The sequence below is a fragment of the Canis aureus genome, chromosome 28 (genome assembly GCF_053574225.1).
Source record: "Canis aureus isolate CA01 chromosome 28, VMU_Caureus_v.1.0, whole genome shotgun sequence".
NCBI classification, from domain to species: Eukaryota; Metazoa; Chordata; class Mammalia; order Carnivora; family Canidae; genus Canis; species Canis aureus.
Genome location: NC_135638.1, coordinates 9364243 through 9386018, shown reverse-complemented (window position 1 = coordinate 9386018; position 21776 = coordinate 9364243). Strand labels below are relative to the sequence as shown.

The window sequence follows — 21776 nt, the reverse complement described above, 5'->3', positions numbered from 1 at the left end:
TAATATCTGAAATAGGAAATTTACTAGATGGTCTTAACAGTAGATTAGTTACTACAAAAGAAATGTAAAATTTAAGATGGCAATAGAAATCATCCAAACTGAAGTGCAAATGAAAAAAAAGTCCCTAAAAACAAATTAAAATATTAACAACAAAAACAGAGCTTCAGTGACCTATGGGGAAAAAATTAAAGAGCAAGGATGTAATACATGTCATATATGTTTAATTAGAAAACCTGTAATTAGAGCCCCAGAAGGAAGAGATATCAACAGGAGGTAGGAAAAAAGCATTTGAAAAACAACAGCTCAAACTTTTCTAATTATAATAAAGCATATAAACCCACAAATTCAAGAAGCTCAATGAATCTCATGGAGGATAAATCACATAAAGATACATAATAATCAAATTGCTCAAAACCATTGATAAAAAAATATTTCAAAGGAAACAATAAAAACAAAATGGGAGCAAAAGACCTCCAATAACAACAACAAAAAGGCATATTACTACAGAGAAGCAAAAAATTTAAATTATTTCAGACTTTCATCAGAAACTACAGGCCAGAGGACAAAATACAACATCTTTAAAGAGCTGAAGAAAAATAATTAAAGTAGAATTCTTTACCTTGCAAAAAAAATTCCTTTAAAATGAAAGTGAAATAAAACTTGTTTGGACAAATAAAACGTAAGATAATTATTATCAAAGGAACTTTACTGTAAGAAATATTAAAGGGAGAGTTTCAGGCTGAAGGAAGTTGAAGTCAATTTGTAATCCAGAGCTATATAAAGAAATGAATATCATTGGAAATATATATACATGGGTAAATATAAATCTTTTTTCTTTTTTAAAAGAATGATTCTTTAAACATGCTAATGTATTATAGAGGATTTAATGAGCAGAACTAAACTTATGACCACAACAGCACCAAGAAAAGGTAGGGAGAAGTTGAAGTACACTGCCATAAGGTTCTTACATTAAATATGAAGCAGTATAAGAGTCCCTGAGTGGCTCAGTCAGTTAAGTATCTGCCTTTGGTTTGAGTCATGATACTGGGATCCTGGGACTGAGCCCTACAGTGGGCTCCCTGCTCAGCAGGGGGTCTGCTTCTCCCGCTCCCTCTCCCCCTGCTCCCTGCTCATGCTCTCTCTCTCTTTCAAATAAATAAAATATTTAAATAAATAAATAAATAAATAAATAAATAAATAAATAAATAAATAAATAAATAGTGGTATAATATTATTTGGAGTTAGACTGTGTAAGTTAAAGATGCATTCTATAAGCCTTGAAACTAACACTAAAAGACTACCAAGAGCTATAGTTAATAAGTCAGTAGTGAAGATAATAAAATGGTACATTAAAAAATACTCATCTAGGGGCACCAGGGTGGGGCAGTCAGTTAAGCATCTGACTTGGTTTCAGCTGAGATCGTGATCTCATGATCATGGGATCAAGCCACACATGAGCTCTGCACTTTGTGCAGAGTCTGCTTGGGATTCTCTCTCCCTCTTTCTGCTCCTTCTGGTCGTGCTCTCTCTTTTTCTAAGGTGAATAAAGAAATCTTTTTTTTTTTAAGATTTAATTTATTTATTCATGAGAGATACACACACACAGAGGCAGAGACATAGGCAGAGGGAGAAGCAGTCTCCATACAGGGAGCCCAACGTGGGACTTGATCCTGGGACCCCAGGATCAGGCCCTGGGTCAAAGGCAGACACTCAACAGCTGAGCCACCCAGGCGTCCCAGAATAAAGAAATCTTATTTTAAAACATTCATCTAATCCATTACAATGCAGAAAAAAAAGAGAAAAAGAAGTAAGAAGAGATAGTAGAAAAATAGAAGAAATTTTAAAAGCCAAATAAACGTGAAACTAATTGTACCAATAATCATTAAATTTAAATGGTCTGAACATTTCAATTAAAAGGCAAAGATTTTCCTGACTGGATAAAGAAAATCAAGGTTCAAACAATGCTGCTTACAACAAAACTACTTTAAAACATAAAGACACAGTTATATTAAAGGTAAAATGTGGAAAACAATACTATACAAACATTAATCATAAGAAAGCTGGGGTAGATTAAGAGGGAAATTTTCTACTGATAAAGAAGATAAAACAATCCGAACTGTGTATACACTTAATAATAGACTTTTAAAATACATAAATGAATGGCTGACAGAACAAAAGGGCAAAATGGTGTATCCACAATTACAGTTAGAGACTTCTTAGTAATTGATAGAGCAAGTAGATGAAATTCAGTAAAGCTATAGAAGGCTTGAAAAATAGAATCATTCAACTTGATCTAATAACCATCTATAGAACAATTTTCATTCTCCCCAGCAACAGCAGAAAATACACTATTCACATGCAAATGAAAAATTCACCTAGAAGCTGGGGGACAGAACAAGTATCAATAATTTAAAATGATAGAAATAATAGAACATGTTCTCTGTCCATTATGGAATTAAATTAGAAAATAAGGACAAAAAGATATCTGGTAAATTCCCAATATTTGAAAAATTATGCAACATATCTCCTAATACTTCATGGGTCAAAGAAGGAATCACATGAAATATCAGAAAATGTTTAGGAATGACAAAAATAAAATATATCAAAATTCAAAGGATTAATCTAAAACAGTGATCAGAAGGAAATTTGTGCTCATTAAATGCTTATTCTAGAAAAGAAGTAATGTCCCCTGGTGCCTGGCTGGCTTAGTTGGAAGAATATGCAACTCTTGATCCAGAGTCTGAGTTTGAACCTTATGTTGGGGGTAGAGATTACTAAGAAAAATAAAAACTTAAAAAAAGGTAAGTTCTCAAAGAATAATGTATACTTTAAAAGAAAGAGCAAATAAGCCCAAATAAATCTAAATGTGGCAATAATAAAGATGAAAGCTAAAATTTAAAAAAAGAAAATGGAAAAATTAATGAAATCAAAGCTTATGCTTTGAAGAGATCAGACTAAAACACCTTTAACTAAACTGATGAAGTGAAAAAGAAGACATAAAGTACAAATATTGGGAATAAAAGATAAGACATCATTACAGTCCTACAAATATTAAAGAATAATAAGGGAATATTATGAATAATTTTAGGCCAATAAATCTGGCAAATGAAATGGAAAAATATCTTGAAAGACACAAATACCAAGCCAGCACAAGAAGATAAGAAAACTTAAATTGTATTTTATCTACAAACAAATTACATTCAAAATTTAAACTGTCACAAAAAGAAAACTCCTACCCTAGATAGCTTCACTGGTAAAATCTTTTAAAAATATAAGAAATAAATAATAAAAATCTTACACAACTTCCTTCATAAGTAGATAAGGGGGCTACAGTTCCAAGCTTATTTTGTTAGGCCAGCCTTACGCTGAAAACAGACCCAGACAAAAACATTACAAAAAAAGTACACTAATATCCTTTATGAACTTAGGTTCCTTAAAATCTTTCAAAATTTAACATATGAAACCTAGCAATACATAAAATGTGTAATACACCATGGTCAAGTGTGGTTTATTTAAAGAATGGAAGGTTGTTTTAACATTTGAAAATCAATCAATTTAATCCGTCATATCAAGATGAGTTCATATAAAGATGAATCTATCAAAAGTTTATCTCAACAGATGCTCCCACCTAAAGAATTTGATAAATTTAATATTCATTCATGATAAGAACTCTCAGCAAATAGGAAAAGAAGGGAACTTCCTCAACCTGGTAAAGGGCATATACAAAAAACAATCTATGGATAAATAACATCATACTTAATGGTAAAACACTGATTTCCTTAAAACCAGGAATAAGGCAAGGATTTCCTTCCTTCCTTCTGTTCAGCACTGTGCTGAATGTTCTAGTCAGTGCAATAAAGAAAGAAAAGGAAATAAAAGCATACAGAATGGAAAATAAAGAGTAAAACTCCTTATTTGGAAAGACATGACTGTGTACATGCAAACTCTCAAGAAATCTATATAGTCATGAATAAATAAATGAAATTAAAAAAAAGAAATCTATATAGTATTAGTAGAACTAATTAATTCATTAGCAAAGTCTCAGACTACAAGGCCAATATTCAAAATCTATTTATTTATTTATTTATTTATAAAAGATTTTATTTCTTTAGCCATGAGAGACACAGAGAGAGAAAGGCAGAGACAGGCACAGGGAGAAGCAGACTCCATGCAGGGAGCCAGACATGAGACTCGATCCTGGGTCTCAGAGATCACACCCTGCGCTGAAGGCAGCACTAAACTGCTGAGCCACCCGGGCTGCCCTCAAAATCAATTTAAATATACTATCTTTGAGACATTAGAAAATGAAATTAAAAATAACATTTATAATAGTATCAAAAGTGTGAAATACTTAAGGATAAGTAATATGCAACACCAACACTATAAAAAACACAAAAATTGCTAAGAGAATTTAGAGGCTACTAAATAAACTGAGATCTAGTCTGGGGATTTGAAGACTAAATATTGTTAAGAGGTCAATTCTTCCTAAATTGATCTATATATTCACAATCCCAAGCAAATCCCTGCAGGTATGTTTTAAAAAATAAAAACTAATGAGTTAATTCTAACATTCACATGGAAATGCAAAGAATCTGGAAGAGTCAAAATTATTGTGAGAAAAAGAACAAACTTGGAATATTTATACTTCCTGATTTTCAAAACTTTCTAAAGTTACAGTAATCAATATAGTGTGATATTTGCATAAAGACAGACATATAGTTAAATGAAATGGAATAGAGTCCTGAAATAGTCCTGAAACTTTTTACTAAACTTGCCAAAATATTCCAATGGGCAAGAATTATCTTTTCAACAAATGGTGTTGAAACAACTGTATATCTATTTGGAAAAAAATTAACATTGACTCTTTCCTCATACCATACGCAAAAATTGATCTTAAATGTCATTTAGACCCAAATATAAAAGCTAAAAATAAAATTCAAGAAGAAAGATTAAAAAAAAAATCTTCCTTATCCTGGAGTAGGTAAAATTTCTTAAATATGTCACAGAAAGCATAAGTCACAAAACAAAGAATTGGTAAGCTGAACTTCATCAGAAACTTCTGTTTTTTAAAAGACATTGTTAACAAAATGAAAATACAAGCTTATGTGTTGCTGTGTAAAAAATGCCTTCAGAACATAGCGGCTGAAAACAAAAACATTTATTATCTCTCATAGTTTCTGTGGATCAAGAATCTATGACTTGTGTGGCTGGCCATTTCTGGCTTGGAGTGTCACTTGAGATTGCAGTCATCTGAAAGCTTGTCAGAGGCTGGAGGATCCACTTCCAAGGTGCCACCCATAGCTGGCAAGTGGCTATTAGCTGTTTATCAACAGGCCTCAGTTTCTATCTGTATGGGTCTTTCCAAAGGCTGGCTTTCTCTAGAACAAGCACTCCAGGAGGGCAAGATGGATGCTGCAATCTCTTATGATCTAGCCTCAGAAGTCACATACCATCACTTCTACAATTTCCTGGTCACACAGGTCAGCCATATGGAGGGCGGGGGGCTCTATAAAAGTGTTGATACCAGGAGGCCAGGATCAATGGGGTTCATCTTGGATAGACATATAGTTTATATATGCTTATATACATAGTTTGATCACCTTGGTAACCCATAAACTGGGAGAAAAGATTTTATACATATATATCTCATGAAGGATTGGTATATAGAACTACACATAGAAGAGACAAAAACAATGTGAAACGGGGAAGATATTTGAGCAGAAACCTCATCAAAGAAAATATACAAATGATCCATAAGCAAATGAAAAGATGCTCAACATCGTTAGTTATCAGGGGAATACAAGAGACAACACCATGACTTACCAATACACATCCATGATAATGGCTAAGATCAGAAAGGAGTGACATTACCAAGCGTTAGAAAGGAAATGGAACATCCAGAACATACATTGCTGGTGGGAATGTAAAATGGTACAACCACTTTGGAAAGCAGGTTGGCGATTCTTTTAAGGTTAAATATATACCTGGCATATGACCCAGAAATTCCACTCCTAGGCGTTATTTACCCAAGAAAATAAAAACATATGTCAACACAAATATTTTTAACCACATAGTCATGGAATCTTTAGTCACAATAACCAAAAACTGGAAATAAACAAACAGTCCATGAATAGAACAAACATTTAAAAAATTTGGCAAATCCATACAATAGAATAGTGGTAAACGGTAAAGAAGGAACATTGCTACACACAATATGAGCAAACCTCTAAAATATGCTGAGCCAAAGAAGCTAGACACAAAGAAGTACATAGTGAATGAGTCCATTTATGCCAAATCCTTGAAAAAGTAAAATTAGTATCCAGTGGTAGAAAGCAGAAAGCCTAGAACCAGGGTTAAAACAAGGTGAAGCAGCACCCAAATGAACAAAAGATATGAAGCAAACCCACCTCTTTCATAAGTACATGTGAAAGAGGGAAATTTTAAGGTGCAGGGAAAACAAGTTAATGAGAGATTTCTCACCTTGGGCACCATATTGCCATTTGAATCTGATAATTCTTTGTTGCTGGAGGTGTGTGTGTACTATCTTGGGCACTGAAAGATATTTAGCGCTCTCTGGTCTGTACCCACAAGATGGCAATGGAAATCTCTCCCTCCACCAGTTGTGACCATCAAAAATGTCTTATAACATTGCCAAATGTCCCCATGGATGCAAAATTGTCCCTAGTTGAAAACTACTGGGTTAGTGTATTTGTTATCTATTGCTGCATAACAAAATTATCTCCCAAATTTGGTGGCTCAAAACAATAAACATGTATTATCTCACCATTACTATGGGTCAAGTATTTGAGAGTGACTTGGTTGGGGGATCTGGTTCAACTTTTCTAATGTGGTTGAAATCAAAATGTCTGCATCATCTAAATGCCTGACTGGGACTAGAGAAACTGCTTCCAAAATGGCTCAATCACATGGAGATTGGCAGGAAGCTCAGATCCTTGCTGTTATTTGGCAGGATATTCTGTTCCTTGCCATGTGGGCATCTGATAAAGTTACCTGACATGTCCTCATGACATGGTAACTGCCTTCCCCAGAGCAAGTGATCTGAAAGAAAGTAGGGAAGAGCCATAATACCTTTTTAAGATCCCTTGGAAGTGACAGTCTGTCACTTCTGCTATATTGTATTCATTAGAAGCAAGTCACTAAGTTCAACTCACATTCACTTGGAAGAGGATTAGTCTCCACTTTTTAAATGAAGGACTATGAATAAATTTGTGGGCATATTTTAAAATCATAATAGCTGTAGAAGGATTCTTTAACAAACAAGCTAGGGAAGATCAAAGACTATGTAGAGAAAATAAAAAATAGATCATGTTTCCAAAATAAATCTGAAGGGATTAAATTATTTAATGACAAAAGTGAAATTACTAAATAGAAAAAAAATAAAGACAGATATCCATATGATCTCAGGATGGGAAAGGACTTATGAAGCATAAAATAATAGAAGAAAACAAAAATGGAAAAGGCCAATCATTTCATCTGGGATCAATATCCATACTATATATAGGTTGTCTTTCTGTGAATAAAAGAAATAAGAAAATGAACAATGGACTAATGGCAGGATACCACGTTTGCTCATATGAAAATATACCATGATGAGTTGGCACAGTGAAGGACAATCATATACTCTCCAACAGCGCTGTGGGAAAATTGATAATAACAATATAACAAAAGCAATTTATTATGTGCCACATAATTCTTGGTATTTTATTTGTAGCAACTCATTTGCTTTTCACTACAATATCATGTAGTAGCATTATACCAATTTTCTAGTTAGGCACTGTTAGATTAAGGAATTTGGCCAAATATCCTAGTTTGCAGGTGGCAGCAAAATTGACTTATCCAATTGTCAGTAGGCACAGTGGCTCAGGCTACCATACTTTTAGGCGCCCGTAAAAATGTTTTAATTTCTTTTAAAATCAGAAGGGAAAGGCTGAAGAAAATATTTTCATGTATAGTATTAATATGTTTTTCTTTAATTTTTAATATTATTTTATGGAAGAAGAGGCCCACAAAGGTAAGGGCATCTGGGAACCCACAAAAGTTTGAATATGGCCTTCTTGGGTAGCAGAGCTGCATATTGCATGGTGGTCCACGCAACGTGACACCTAAGCCTGTGTTCTTTCTGGAAGGCAACCTGCCAATATGTTTCAAAGGGCTAAAATTATTTATACTTCTGATTACTTTTAAGGATTTAAACTTAGGCAGTAAGTAAGGATACAGACAATGATTTATAAAAAGGATATTTATAATAGTATTTGTTTGAAACCAAGGAAATATTTAATAATGAAAAGTTAGCTCAACATTGACTGCAAATTTAGGGGCCTTGGTGACTATTAGGAGCTTCTGAGGACTCAGAGGGGAACTGAAAGTGAGCAGGAAGTGGAAGGAGGCCTGTAGGCATTCTGGAGATGGCAAGCAGACCTCTGCTGGGTATGTGTGCGTAATATCTGAGAGTGCACTTGTAAGCATGTTTTTGAATTCATTTTTAATGAGAGCGGACAAACAAAACAGTGAGGAAGAGGTTAGAGGAAAACAGTACTCATTTAAGCAGAGATCAGTGAACGCAATCAGGGGAACTCTGAAGACAGAGCTCTGAACCCCAAAGACAGAGGGACCTATCATGCGACAGTAAAGAAGCCTGGAAGATCATGTTAATCCTTCTCTTGAAAGCTCTGAAGAGCTAATGAAAGATTTTAAACAGTGAAACGACACGCTCACGTGTGTATTTTAGAATAATCGTAGTGGATATGGTGTGCGTTGGGCCCTGGTATCAATTCGGAGTGTAGAAACTAATGGAAGGGAGAGGAAGAGAAGGTACGTTCCTTCAATCAGAGTTATTATTTAATCTTACAATTCTTCACGGGGCGTTGATGCTCTTCTTGGTACATAGCTTTTTCAAGAGCTTAATTAGGATGGAAAAAGAGGGAGAACTAGAGAGAGGTTTTAAAGTCGAGGAGAAATTTAGGACAGAACATAATTAAAACATCATCATGCTGAGGGGGCACAGGAGGGAATGGACAGTAAAGAGGTCCTCTTTGGAGAGAAGCAGACACCCAGCCTTGGAGTCAGAAGGAAAACCAATAGGCTCGGGTGTGGATGTAGGTAATTTATGGGGCGTGGGTGAGGCGGGTGGGCCAAAATTGTAGAAACCCATGCTTGATGGCCTTTCTCATTTCTGAAGTAGAAGACCAGTCATCTGGTGAGTAATGTGGTCACCAATGACTTCTATTTGCAGGGCGGTCTTCTAAAAGCAACGCACAGAACCAACAGAACTTCTAGAGACTTAGTTAACTCGTTTTTATAAATGGGGAGAATGTACTCTTTTTCATGGCGGCACCGTGCGAATTTGCTGCACCGACACCTGTGCCTGCTCAGTACCAGTTTTATCACCGTAGCGTTATGGGGGCGAACGTTTTGGTGACTAATGAGAGTAAAGTGGAAGTCTTCTGTGGCCACCTGTCAAATGCAGGATTTACTCTTGCAGTGGGGTTCTAGGTCAGATGCTCAGGTCAAGGAGTATTTATTAAAAACAGCCTACTTTTGCAGTAAAGCACTCGAGATGAGAAGGCCAGCGCCGGGGGCCCTGACCCGAGGTCGCTCACCCGCGCTGTCCCAGTCCCGGACGGACGGGGAAGCCAGGTCAGCAGCAGCCACCTCGCGCTCAGAGGCCTCTTCCCAAATCTCAGCGGTGGCCCCGCCCCCTCCACAGGTTTGGGCCCCGCCCCCCTCCTCCCATTGGCTGGCCCTCGGCTCTCCTCGAGCGCGCTCCGCAGCCCCGGAGGAGCGGAGTTTTCCGAAAGCATCCTCGCGGGGGCGCCCTCGCTGCGCATGCTCGCGGGAAGCCCGGGTTCCGGGTCCCGGCGTGGGGGGAGGGGGGCTCTGAGGCGGCCGCGGCGCAGGCGCGCGCTCGCGGCGCGGCGCCGGTGACGCGAGCACGCGGCGCGCTCCTGAGGCGGGAGGTGTGGGGTCTGCCGGGGGCGGCGAGCGGTCGGGGTGGGGGTGGGGGGAGGGTCGGGTGTCGCCGAGCGCGGCGAGCGGGTTCCAAGTGGCTGCAGGCGGCCTGGGCTGCCGGGGCCGACGCCTGGGTGGCTGCCGCCGCCGCCGCCGCCGCCGCCGCCGCGCCTGCTGCGAGATGGCGATCTTGGGCGCGGAAGGGTGAGGGCGCCCCGCCGCTGGAGTGGCCGCCCGACCGCCGGGAGCCGACGGCTTTGCGCCGGGTAAGGACGCCGCGGCGGGGGGCGGGGGGCGGGGGGCGCGGGGGGGCGGGCGCGGCGGCCCCCGGGCCGGAGCCTCTGAGGGGCGGCCGCCGACCGTCCGCGCCGCGCCGGCCGCCCCCCCCGGCCCGGGGGCCCCGGAGTTTTCTGGGGTGGGGTCACGGGGCTTGCCCCGCGTTGGCCCCGGCGCAGGCCCGAGCTGAGGATCCCGGAGGAGCCCAGGGTCTCCGTGACTCTGCAGCCGCCGTCCTGAGGCTCCCTCAGCCTCCCCTCAGCGTTCCGTCCGCCTCCTCGTCCTCCCCCCGCAGCGCCCCTCCGAAGCCATCCCCGCGCGTGGACTTGCACCGCTGCCCTGACTTTCACCGCAAGACTCCCGGCCGTACAAAAAGGCGTTTTTATTTTCCTGACGTGTTTTGATCCCTCCGGGTTCTTCCCTGACTCTGCAGTCCCCCCCCCACACACACACCCCAACACAACCCCCACCTCCACCTTTGTGTGACCTGGTAGGTCCCAGTGACCTTGCAGTTTTTACTCCTTATCTCCTCAGTGACCTGGACCTTCTCCTTTCATCTTTAAAAAAAAAAAAAAGGTTTTAATTTTGTAGTTTGTCCATTGTTTTTTGGGCTTTTTTGGTTTTTTTTTGTTTTTTTGTTTTTTTGTTTTTTTTTACAACCTCCGAAGGATCCTCAGTCCTTCCTTGACTCCATCGTCTGGAGTTAGTTGAGCGTCCTTTGCTCCCGTAATTACAGGGAAACCTTTCCTACCCAAGACGAGTGTCTTTTATTTTGACATTCTTACTCTTCCAGTATAAAATATTTTCCAGGGGCTTGGTGTGACTTTTTCTGCTTGGTGAGTTTTTATCTTTTTTGTGTGTGTGTAGGCTACTGTGCAAAAAAAAAAAAAAAAAAAAAAGATTTTGAGTTTCGGCTTTAAAAAGCTACTGGTCAGAGTGGAAAATAATGTCCAAAGTTCTCTTTTTCTCCCCCTTTGGTGTTTTTTTTTTTTTTTTTTAACCTGAAGTACCTGCTGTACAATGTATGCGGGTTTCTGCAAGCACTGATCCTTCTGTAGGAATCCAGTTGACCTGTCTCCTAAGGCTCTGTGGATGATACAAGCAAAATGCACCTTTAAAAAATAAAAATAAAGGCATTCTCTTACGTGACTTTGCTTTGGCTGTAAAGTAGATATTAGTTGGGACTGCAAATTATCACTTCTCGTAAACAGTTAATATTTTTTGAACTGAAAAATTCCTGGCCGAGTGTTGGGAGCTACTCACACTGAGAAGTGTAAAAAGTATGTAGAATAGTTACTTGGTATGTAGCTTATTGATGTTTTCACGTAGCTTTTCCCTTAAAATACAGAACTGTTTATAAGACATCTAACGCCAAGACTTAAAGGGCAGTGGGGTTATGTTTTTTAGAATCCTGGTATGATAGAGGATGTCACAAATAAGTTCTCTGCCTTCAGAGAGATAGTGATCTTTGCTTTTTGCCCCAGGAAGGCTGAAATTTCCTTCACTTCCTTGCACAATTATTAAGCATCTCCTGCATGATTGTGTGAGGTAGATGGAGTAATATGGATTACAGCAGTTTCTGCCTTCCCAGAATAGTTAGGCAGGTAGGACTATCACAAATGCCTCCTTTATCTTTTAATACATCCTTACGTTTCATATAGAATTCAAATTCAGAAGAGGAAGAGCTCACATCTTACTTGGCAAGGTGAGGTAAGGAGGGTTAATCCATAGAGCTTCTGGCTTTTGAAATCTTTGTTTTGAAGGGTGACTGAGACTTTTGATAAACCAAGAAAAGTAATCCAAGCAGAGAAAAGGGACTAAGAAATTAGAGCACAGAGTTCATATGTTTGGGGAGAGGGAAACAATTATATTTGGGTGGAACATAAAGTATTTGTACTAACATAAAGGCTGATAAAATGAAGTAAAAGTTTGAACCGGTTTATGATTGCTTTTAAGGCTGGGCTAATGATCTTGGATATAATAGGTTTGAGGGGTTTTACAGATGATTTTTTGAGTTGCGAATGAAAAGCTTAAAATACTGTTTTCAGAGGATTAATTTAGCAGCAACGTGTACTGTGAATTGAAGTAGAAATCTGGAGGTAGAAAGACCTTGATTGCTGTGGTCATAGGTAATGAGGGTCTGAACTAAGGCTGGAATATTAGGAATGGAAAGGACAGAATTTGATGGTCAGAGAAAAAAATGAAGAAAGTAAAAATAACAGATTCTGACCCAGGTTGGGAAAATAATGGTACCATTTTGAACAGTATCCATGGAAGCTTTATCTTCGGCAGATGTATGTTACTTTACAGCAGTAATTATTAGCCTTTTGGTGATTGCTAATCCTTGGTGAAACTAAAAAAAATCTGGCATGGAAAATTTCCATATGCACCTGTGCTTTCTGTATATAATTTTAGGGAAGTCCATGAACTCACCTGAAGCTCACCTATGGAAGGGTCAGTAGGTTGGGCTAGGAGCAGCTCTCAGGATTACTGGAGGCTTTTTAAAACCATAGAATTTTCAAATTCTTCCATTTACTGATAACCCCTACTGTAGAGACTTACTTTATATACACTTAAATACAATATCTCTACTTTGTGTTGTGGTTTACAGTTTACCAAGAATTGGTACTGTTATTTGCTATTATATAACAGACTAGCCTAAGAGGTTAAATGATTTGCCCTGAGTGTTTCAGTTAGCAGGTGGGAAAAGTGGAACGACGAACTGATTGACACTTTTCTTTCTTGTTAGAAGATGTATAATTTACCATCAGTTGCATATAGTTACTGCCTTTAAGTGACCTCATCAGTAAGACTAAGTGATCCTGGAGGTTCCTTTCAGTTTTTAACATTTTGTGGTTCTTGGGTCTTTGATTTTTATTGTACTATCTGTACTGTTCTTGTTTTCCATGTGGAGGAGAGCAGATAGCAATATTGGACCAATCACTTACTTTTTTATTTCCTTGGTATCTTAGTTTGGGTTTGGGGGAAAGAGGGGAAGTGATATATGAAATCTTAAGAACTTTTATCTTTATTCTATCTTCTTACGTTCACATATGCCTTATTTAAAAATATTCCTTTCACTTCATTCATGAAGCCTTATCAAGTAAAAATGGAAACTTTACAAAAGAAATGAAGTGTGGGGTCCTACTCAGTGCATTTCTTCATCAGATTAAGGAGCTAACTCTCCCCAGTATGATTAAAGCATAATTTGATTAGTAAATAATTAACTTTTCTCCACCTATAAGATTATCTTCCTGATAGGGAACCTGAGAAAATTATTATTTAGTATCTTTTGTAGCTCTAGAAACTTTGATTCCATTATTATTAGAAAGACTGGGGTCTTTTTTACTCTTCCTATAAAAATATGATGTAATAACAAGGAGTGGAAAAACCAACAAATTGGCCTTTATAGTAGTGTTAAAGGAACTAGTTGCTAATACTTAACGGAGGGAAAATGTCTAGCAAAAGCACGTACATAGATGATTTTTCTACTCTTTGCTGGCATTAAGAAGAGGATCATATCTTTTATTTGTATAGCATTTGACATTTTTCCATAATGGTTATATAGACTGTATTATTTGATTTTTATGACACCTGAGCAGTAGGTGTGTCAGGAGATAATCATTGCTTTTTTAGATGAATACACTGATGCTCAAAGAAGTTGAAAAAAAATTCCGAGTATATGACTAGTAAGTGGCTAAAATTAGAACTAGAACTAAGACCCATATTTTTGTTCCTAGGCCAGTAAATTTTTTTCTTCCTAACTCTTCATCTAGAATGGAAATATAACTGAAGGCTATATATGAAGAGTTTGAAATCTGTGTTAAACTTTTGTACTATGTAAATCTGAACTTGTCTACTTTTTCCTTTGTGTTAAATAAAATGATAACCTCATTGCAGTGGCTGTTGATGGGTAATTTTGAAATTTGTAAGTATTTATCAAAGTAGTTATCCTCCTGTCAACGAAAGAGCAAAAGTTGATTTCTTGTCTAAAAAAGCCCTGGGTGGCGCAGCGGTTTGGCGCCTGCCTTTGGCCCAGGGCGCGATCCTGGAGACCCGGGATCGAATCCCACATCGGGCTCCCGGTGCATGGAGCCTGCTTCTCCTTCTGCCTGTGTCTCTGCCTTTCTCTCTCTCTCTAACTATCATAAATAAATAAAAATTAAAAAAAAAAAAGTACATTAGTGAAATGTAGGTATCAATTTCCCTCTGGAAATTTGTTGATTTTAATTCAGCTGCTTTTACTGATGAAGTTTGTTCTCCCATTATAAAAGCCTCGTCTATGGAAATTTGTATTTTTGGAGCGTATAAATCAGGATGTGATTTCTGAAAGTATGTATCATGATTTTTACTGTCACATAAAAAGCTTTATCATTAAAAAAAAGATTTGCCGTTAAAAAGCTCTTAGTATATACTTCAAATTCACATGATTAAACAACTGTTGGAGCTTATTATATAAAACCATATGCCAGATAACTCCTAAGTTATAAGGAAGACTAACATTTGTCTTGACATTCCTTAAACTTATTGTTTGTTCATAACACAGCCTGTACCTATTACATGCCAGGTATTGTGCTAGGTGCTGGAGTACAGTGCTAAGAGGACAAACAGGAAGCCTGTCCTCTTGGAACTCAGTTTAGTGGGGTCACTAACATTAAGAAGGGCATAAGACTTTTATCTTGTGAGATTGTATGAATGTTTGGGGTTATAATTCATTACTTCTCTCCTTTACTCTGGGTTTTGAACAAATTATGCCAAAACGCAAGGAACCAGGTAAACATTGTTTTGGTCACTTACTGCTCTTTAACAACCCTAACACTAAATGACTTAAAACAATCATCTTATTTGCTTATAGTTTTGCTGTCCTGGGCTGGGCTCATTTGAGCAGTTTAGGTTTTGCTGGTGGTCACTCTAAAGGGTACATTCAGCTGGCAGTTCAGCTGGGAGATGATCTTCTCTCTTTTTCTTTCTTTCTTTCTTTCTTTCTTTCTTTCTTTCTTTCTTTCTTTCTTTCTTCCTTCCTTCCTTCCTTCCTTCCTTCCTTCCTTCCTTCTTTTCTTTTCTTTTCTTTTCTTTCTTTCTTTCTTTCTTTCTTTCTTTCTTTCTTTCTTTCTTTCTTTCTTTCTTTCTTTCTTTCTTTCTTTCTTTCTTTCTTTCTTTCTTTCTTTCTTTCTTTCTTTCTTTCTTTCTTTCTTTCTTTCTTTCTTTCTTTCTTTCTTTCTTTCTTTTTCTTTCTTTCTTTTCCATATTTCTTAAAGTTTCAGGGACCTGCTTCCTAAGTGGCCTTTCCACCAGTGTGGCTGGCCTTACATAGTGGCTTAAGATGCAAAACAGTACAAAAGAAGAAGGACCCAGGCCTTCCTAAGGCATAGGCTTGGCATAGCATCATTTCTGCCACATTCTGTTGGTTAAAGCAATTCACAGATCCATCCCAGATTCAAGGGAAAAGGACTAGACAAGTATGTGAATCCCAAGATTAAGACAGATAGGTGTATTATACTAAAATAGGGCGCCTGGAAGACTGTTTATGTAGCTGAGATTTAAGCTGCCTAGTACTTTGGTACTTTGAGTCCAGGCCTGTCGGAGAGAAAGTGGAGTCTGAAATGCAAATAATAGCATATTTTGCTTATTATACAGATAGAAGTAGCTGGCACTATCCTTGGGTAGAAAAGAAAATTTTGGATCTCTGGGATTTCACCATGAATGCTACCATAATGGGGCAGGATTGACTTGCTTTACTTGGTGGCAGAATCTAAAAAGTGCATGACCCAGAGCCCAGGCTGCCCTGAAGCAGTGAGTTACCCAAGTCTCCCAACTCGGATGAAACAAATGTCCCAGTCAGCACACTATGCAGTGGCTGCTACAGGTGGGGAGAGACCCATCCCCTTAGCCCTTGTGATTAGATATGACACTCAGGGTAGCAGAGCTCCTTGGCCAGTCACTCTGGCCTTGACAAGCCTTGAGCAACCTAGTGCCTCACAAATACTATTTTCTGTTTGCAGTGTCTTCGAAAAAGGTTAGGATGAGCCCTCCTCCTTGGAGAGGAGTCGTTAAAGAGGAGAGAATACTCTTTCCTTGTGGAGACTGGGATGGAACTTCTCTTTCCTCGGGGACATGTAAAGCATAAAAGTAATGCTCATCCTTACCAGGAACAGGTATTCATTGATTGCTTAGCTGCGTTTCTCTCACTTTATCTTCATCACTTATCTTTATCAGTTTATCCTAGTTGTTTTTTTTTTTTTTTCCGAGTTATCTACTATGTAGTGTTACGGCTAACTGTGGAATGAAGATGAGTGTTACATTATTATTGCATTATATCTTCTGAGGGGAATAATGAATCTATATTTTATTTAAAGAATTTAGTAGATTTGAAGTATTTCATATATATGCTTCATATGAAGCATTTCTCTTCATACTGAGAAATGAACTCCTGCATTCTAGTGCAAATGTCTTTCAAATTTCTGAAAATAGTATGTTGGCTATTGTGGAGAGGAGCTTGGTAATTGAATGTACTGAGAAACAGGATTTATATAAATAGGAAAGGCTAGGGCACAAAGAAGGGGACAGATAGAATTACCTTAAGGTGTTTCTTTGTGACTCTGCCCTGCCCTGAGTTACATGGTAGTTACAAGGTAGTTTAAAATGTACTAGCATTAACAGAATTGTGGATGTGATAGCTTTTTTGTTTAACTAAGGAAAACCAGTTCTTTTGATAGCTGTCTAGTATCCCCATAGTTATGATTGAATAGTATGTGTGGAAGCAAACTGTTGAGTCCTGACTTGAAGTAGGATACTCCGGTCATGTATTAGCCTCTGCTTGCCAAGTTGCACTACTTTTTGTGCTCATTGTGAGGAGAATTAGTTAACTGAACGTGTTCTGTATAAATTAGGACATACTTTACCAAGAAGTAATAAACTAGATCACTGCACTTTTAAAGTTTAAGAATTAAAGGCATTCTGGCATGTGTTAAGAGCTGTAGCTTTAAAGTCAGGCAGAGTGGACTTAATAGCAGTGTTGCTTCAGTTTCTTCTGTAAAATGTAGAGAATATTCTTACTGGATTTTTGTAAGGATTAATTGAAATAATGTTTGTAAAGCAGGAAAGCTGGTCTCTGTGACGTAAACAGCTCTTAAATCATTTTTATTGCACTTCATTATTATTAGTGAGTTAAAATTCAGACAAGTAATCCACTTTTTCTGTGAGCCACTCATTTTAACTCAGAGATAGTTGTAGCTTAGCTTTGGCATGATCAGAGTTGCATGTCTAATCTCCCCTCTTACCTTAAAAAATAGGTGCTAAAAGGTTAGGAATGAGTCTAAGAAGGATACTGACTCAGCGTGGCTGGCAGTCTATCAGCTGGTAATGGTTTGGCTGTGCAATTTGGGAACAAGAAATTGCTAACACCATCATTAGATGAATTACAGTATAGAACAGTGTTTGTCAGTGTGCAGCCTCCGCATCACAGTCATCTGGGATAGTTGTTAAACAGCAAGATGCCTGAATACTTTTCGAGAACTATGTTATAGTCCTTGATAGGGTGGAGCTCAGGAATCTTCATTTTTAACAAATATATTTGATGGTTTTTTACATATTAGAGACTTGCTGGTAGAAACTGAATCAGTAATTTGGGGTTCTAGTGAGTCTGTTTTTTAAGTAGTCTTCTGTAAACACATATATATAATGTAAACAAAGAGAGCTTAACATCTGAACCTTTCAGATGTTTAAAGAGGCTTAAGATAATTGCCAAGGACTTGATCCAGACAAACTATAGAAACCTGATATTGGGTGATTATGTAAGGAATAGGCAGGAGTAGTAACCCTGCAAGAGGTATCCATCAGGCTTCCTTGTTCAAAAACATTTCCCCATTCTTCTACAAAAGAAAAAATTCTTTTGAGTAAAGATATTTCTTCTTAAAAGAATGCCTACTGAAACAGTTAAATTAGATATTGTGATTATCAGATCCTCTCATTGCTTTTCACTTTGCTAAATAATCTACTCAAAATAGAGATTCTCATTGAAGTGTATCTGCTTTAGAATTTGTTCCTTTGGGTAGAAAGTAGGTTGGATGGGAACCATAATCTGTCTTTTGTGGGGAAAATCTATTGCTTAGTTTAAGGGCATTGGCTTGGGAAAAATATTTTGAGAAAAGACTTAAATTTTAAATTGATCAATTAAGAGAAAAAGTTGATGCTTATTTTCTCTAACTTTTGCTTAGGACAGTGATGATGATAGCCTGGGTTTGTGTCACTTAAACCTTTCTCAGTCCAGTGAGCATATCTGATGAAACAAGAGATCTTTAAGTTTGGGCTGTTTCTGGAGAAAAACTTGACCTATGTTTATATCAACTGTATTTATATGGTGTTTAGTACATTTTGTGGTTAAAAAAAAAAAAGTCAGATCCATGATTCTTTCTAAATTCAAGTGGAAGGGATTAGTTGGCATTTGTTTGAGGAACGTACTACTTTTGTGTTTGTTTTCACTGACTTTGTGGCTAGCGCTTTGGAGAGAAAAACAACAGTAAACTCATCTCTTTTTGTCCTGTGAAGTGTGGTGATGTATGGTGTTAGTGTTTGGATGTGAATACCTAGGATGGAAAGTGTACATTTTACTCAGGAATTTCATTGTTCTAGGTTAAAAGTTTTGGTAATAGTAACTTATTTAAACTTCCTATGTGATTTAAGTTTCCTTTAAAGTGTTGACTTTTGAATTGCTTAGGCCTTAAATTAAGACAGACCTAGATTTGAGTTCTCACACTTCTTTATGGGCTAAGTGATTTTGGTCAAATTAACCTTGGATTAAGCCCTGATTTTATCATACGTAAACTAGGTATTCATATGTAAAGTAGTAGTAATAATACGTAATTCATAGATTTATTGTGTGACTTAAACCTGTCACTTAGAATTAAGTAAATATTCACTGGAATGGGTTCATAATACGTTGGTAATGTCAGATGTGTTTCAGAATTTATTTTGTTTTTTAATTTGGAAATGTAATCCAATCCACATACCATGTTAGGTAAAACTCCAATGAAATGTAGGGTAGCACCCTGTACTTTCTTTGGCAGATGTTAGAGTATGGATAAATAAGACAGTACAAAGCAACACATTCAGTCAGATTTTGCTGTTAAATGAGTCCAGGTCAGTTTAGTTTTTGCCACCAAATGAGTTATGAAGTAACTTTATGTTTTTATAGCTTTCTGGGTTTTAAATTTATAGCCTTGTATATGTACCGTATTTTAAACTTGAGAAGAATTACATTATTCCAGGAGTAAAGTTTTAGCTGTTTAGTTGATTTTCTCATTTTGTACATTTTCTATGTGTTTTGGATTCTGATATTTTTCTCTGAGAGTGGGGGTATCTGACGAATGTTTATTCTGGCAGCCTCCTTTAAAATTCTTAGGAAGAATATTTGTAAATAGTAAATTAACATTGTGTTTCAGTTACTTGAGTAGCTTGAAAACCCCGAAATTTTGTATTTATAACAAACATTTAGCAGTACTATATTCCTCTTAAGTGCTTAAGTCTTACTTTGATCTGGTCCTTACTTACTGCAGATACGGGGGGTTTTGCTACATACCATTTTGCAGCATGATCATGTGACTGAAATGCTTTTCTTAACCTGCTCTCCTCTACAACTGTGGAAGGATGGTAAAAAAAAAAAAAAAAAAAAAAAAAATACTGGAGTGTCTCTACCTATTGATAGTGTGGCTAGAGAGGCAGTGGTGATGGGATGTTAGGAAATGAATACTCATCGCATACCTTCTGTAGTCCAGATTCTAGAAACAATTCCAGTTTCCTAGAGTTGATGTTAACACTTCCTTTCCCCTCCTCAAAATTGTGTTTGTATCCTCATTTTACAGGTGAGAAAACTGAGACTCCGAGAGATTAAATATATACAAATAATAGAGTTGAAGTTTGGACCTAGGGTCTATCTGACTTTAAATGACATTCTCTATATTACATTACTCCAACATGTTCTTCTCACATTAGAAATTGGCACTTTGGAATTGAAGAATTTGTAAATTTGTAAATTTCCATGGCTACTTAAATTCTAGTAAATTAGAATCTTTAATGTATTAGGAAACAATCAGGAAATGTTTTGGCGTGAACTTAACTTTGGGTCATGATACCCTAGTGAGCTGTGCAATGCAGAAGAGCGGTAGGTAGCCTCATCAGCAGGCCTGGGTTTGGCCTTAAATTAAGAAGCTTTGTGTCCTTAAGTAAGTCTCTTAATCACCTCTCAGCTTCGACTCTAAACTTTCATGAGATGTAGCAGATACTGTGTATTTTACTGGATTGAAGGGAAAAAAGTCTGGAAAGCAAATATGCCATTAAAATACCATACTTTGAAACAAACAACCAATTATCTACGGAAATGTTCGTGTCATTTTGAAATATGAGATTGTGCATAATATAATTATATTAAGTTTGATCCTTGTAAAAATAAAAATGTTATGTGCCCTGGATTATTTTCCCCAGAATTTATGAATCATGATCCCAATACTAAGGTATTGGGTAATCTTTCATTGTTAGTGTGTTTACGTTTTACATATTATCTTTTTTAGATTACTTGTTCTTAATTTTTAGCAAAAGCATTTTTAATGACTAGCTTAAAAGCTCCACAAACCACCGTACTATGAAGTTGCTTAATCTTTAAGTGGTAAAATAAGAGAAATAGTACTATCAGACTGATACAGCAGAATGCTCGGTTTAAGGCATAGATTTTGCTTAGTATTTTGTTTTTTATATTCAGTTTATGTAGTGAAACATAGTAAAAAGAACATTGGCTTTGAGCCAAGGAGATCTGGGTTCAAAATCCTGACTTTCACTAGTCTTAAGGCCCTAGGCAGTTTAAATTCCTAAAACTTAATTTTCTTCTTTTCTCAGTCAGTTGACTGCAGGGTAATTGAAAACATTAGTTTGTTTGTTTGTTTGTTTTGTTTTGTTTTGTTTTGTTTTTAGTGTGACTGACAATAAGAGACAATAGTCCAGTAGATAGTCACTGTGTTCTTACTACTTTTGGAGTTAGAGACATGATTTAGATTATAGAAACAAAGACTAATTATGTTTCTGAGCCACTCATACACCCCACATAAGTGCAGATGATCTCACATAAGTGCGGTAGTTACACTCTATCATCTTAGACTTATGCTTAGGAAGTATTTACACAGTTCTTTTTATTACTTTAAGTTGATAGTGAAAGTTTGGAACTGAAGTTTCAAGATGCTCAGTGTTATTTGAATTTTATTTTGTTAATTGAGTAATGTGGCACAGGAGTGGGAAACCTGTTTCCTACTGATATCCATGAAGGCATGGGGAAAAATGATCAAATACAAAAATGTTTTGCTTGAAAAGTTTTAGTATTTTGCTATTGGAGACATATTATTGCATTTTATAAGAAACAGGAATTATTGCAAATTAGAAAAGAAACTATCTCATTCTCATTACTGATTTCATTTTGGTGTAGTTTTCCTTTTTGATGTAAATAAATCTTAGTGTCAGTTCTTTTAAAAACAGAAAAATAGGAATCA

The 21776-nt window shown here is 37.3% G+C and overlaps 1 protein-coding gene across 4 annotated transcripts in view; it reads left to right on the top strand.

The window, feature by feature from the left end:
* The first annotated feature begins 10072 nt into the window (after nucleotides 1–10072).
* The window catches only part of WWP1 (WW domain containing E3 ubiquitin protein ligase 1), a 117207-nt gene continuing 105503 nt past the window's right edge, over nucleotides 10073–21776 (top strand). For 2 of the 4 annotated variants that reach the window (XM_077876357.1, XM_077876356.1), the window contains exon 1: nucleotides 10073–10235. The gene's annotated coding sequence lies outside the window, so the exon portion shown is untranslated. The remainder of the gene's footprint in view (nucleotides 10236–21776) is intronic. The other 2 variants (XM_077876359.1, XM_077876358.1) reach the window with 2 other exon arrangements.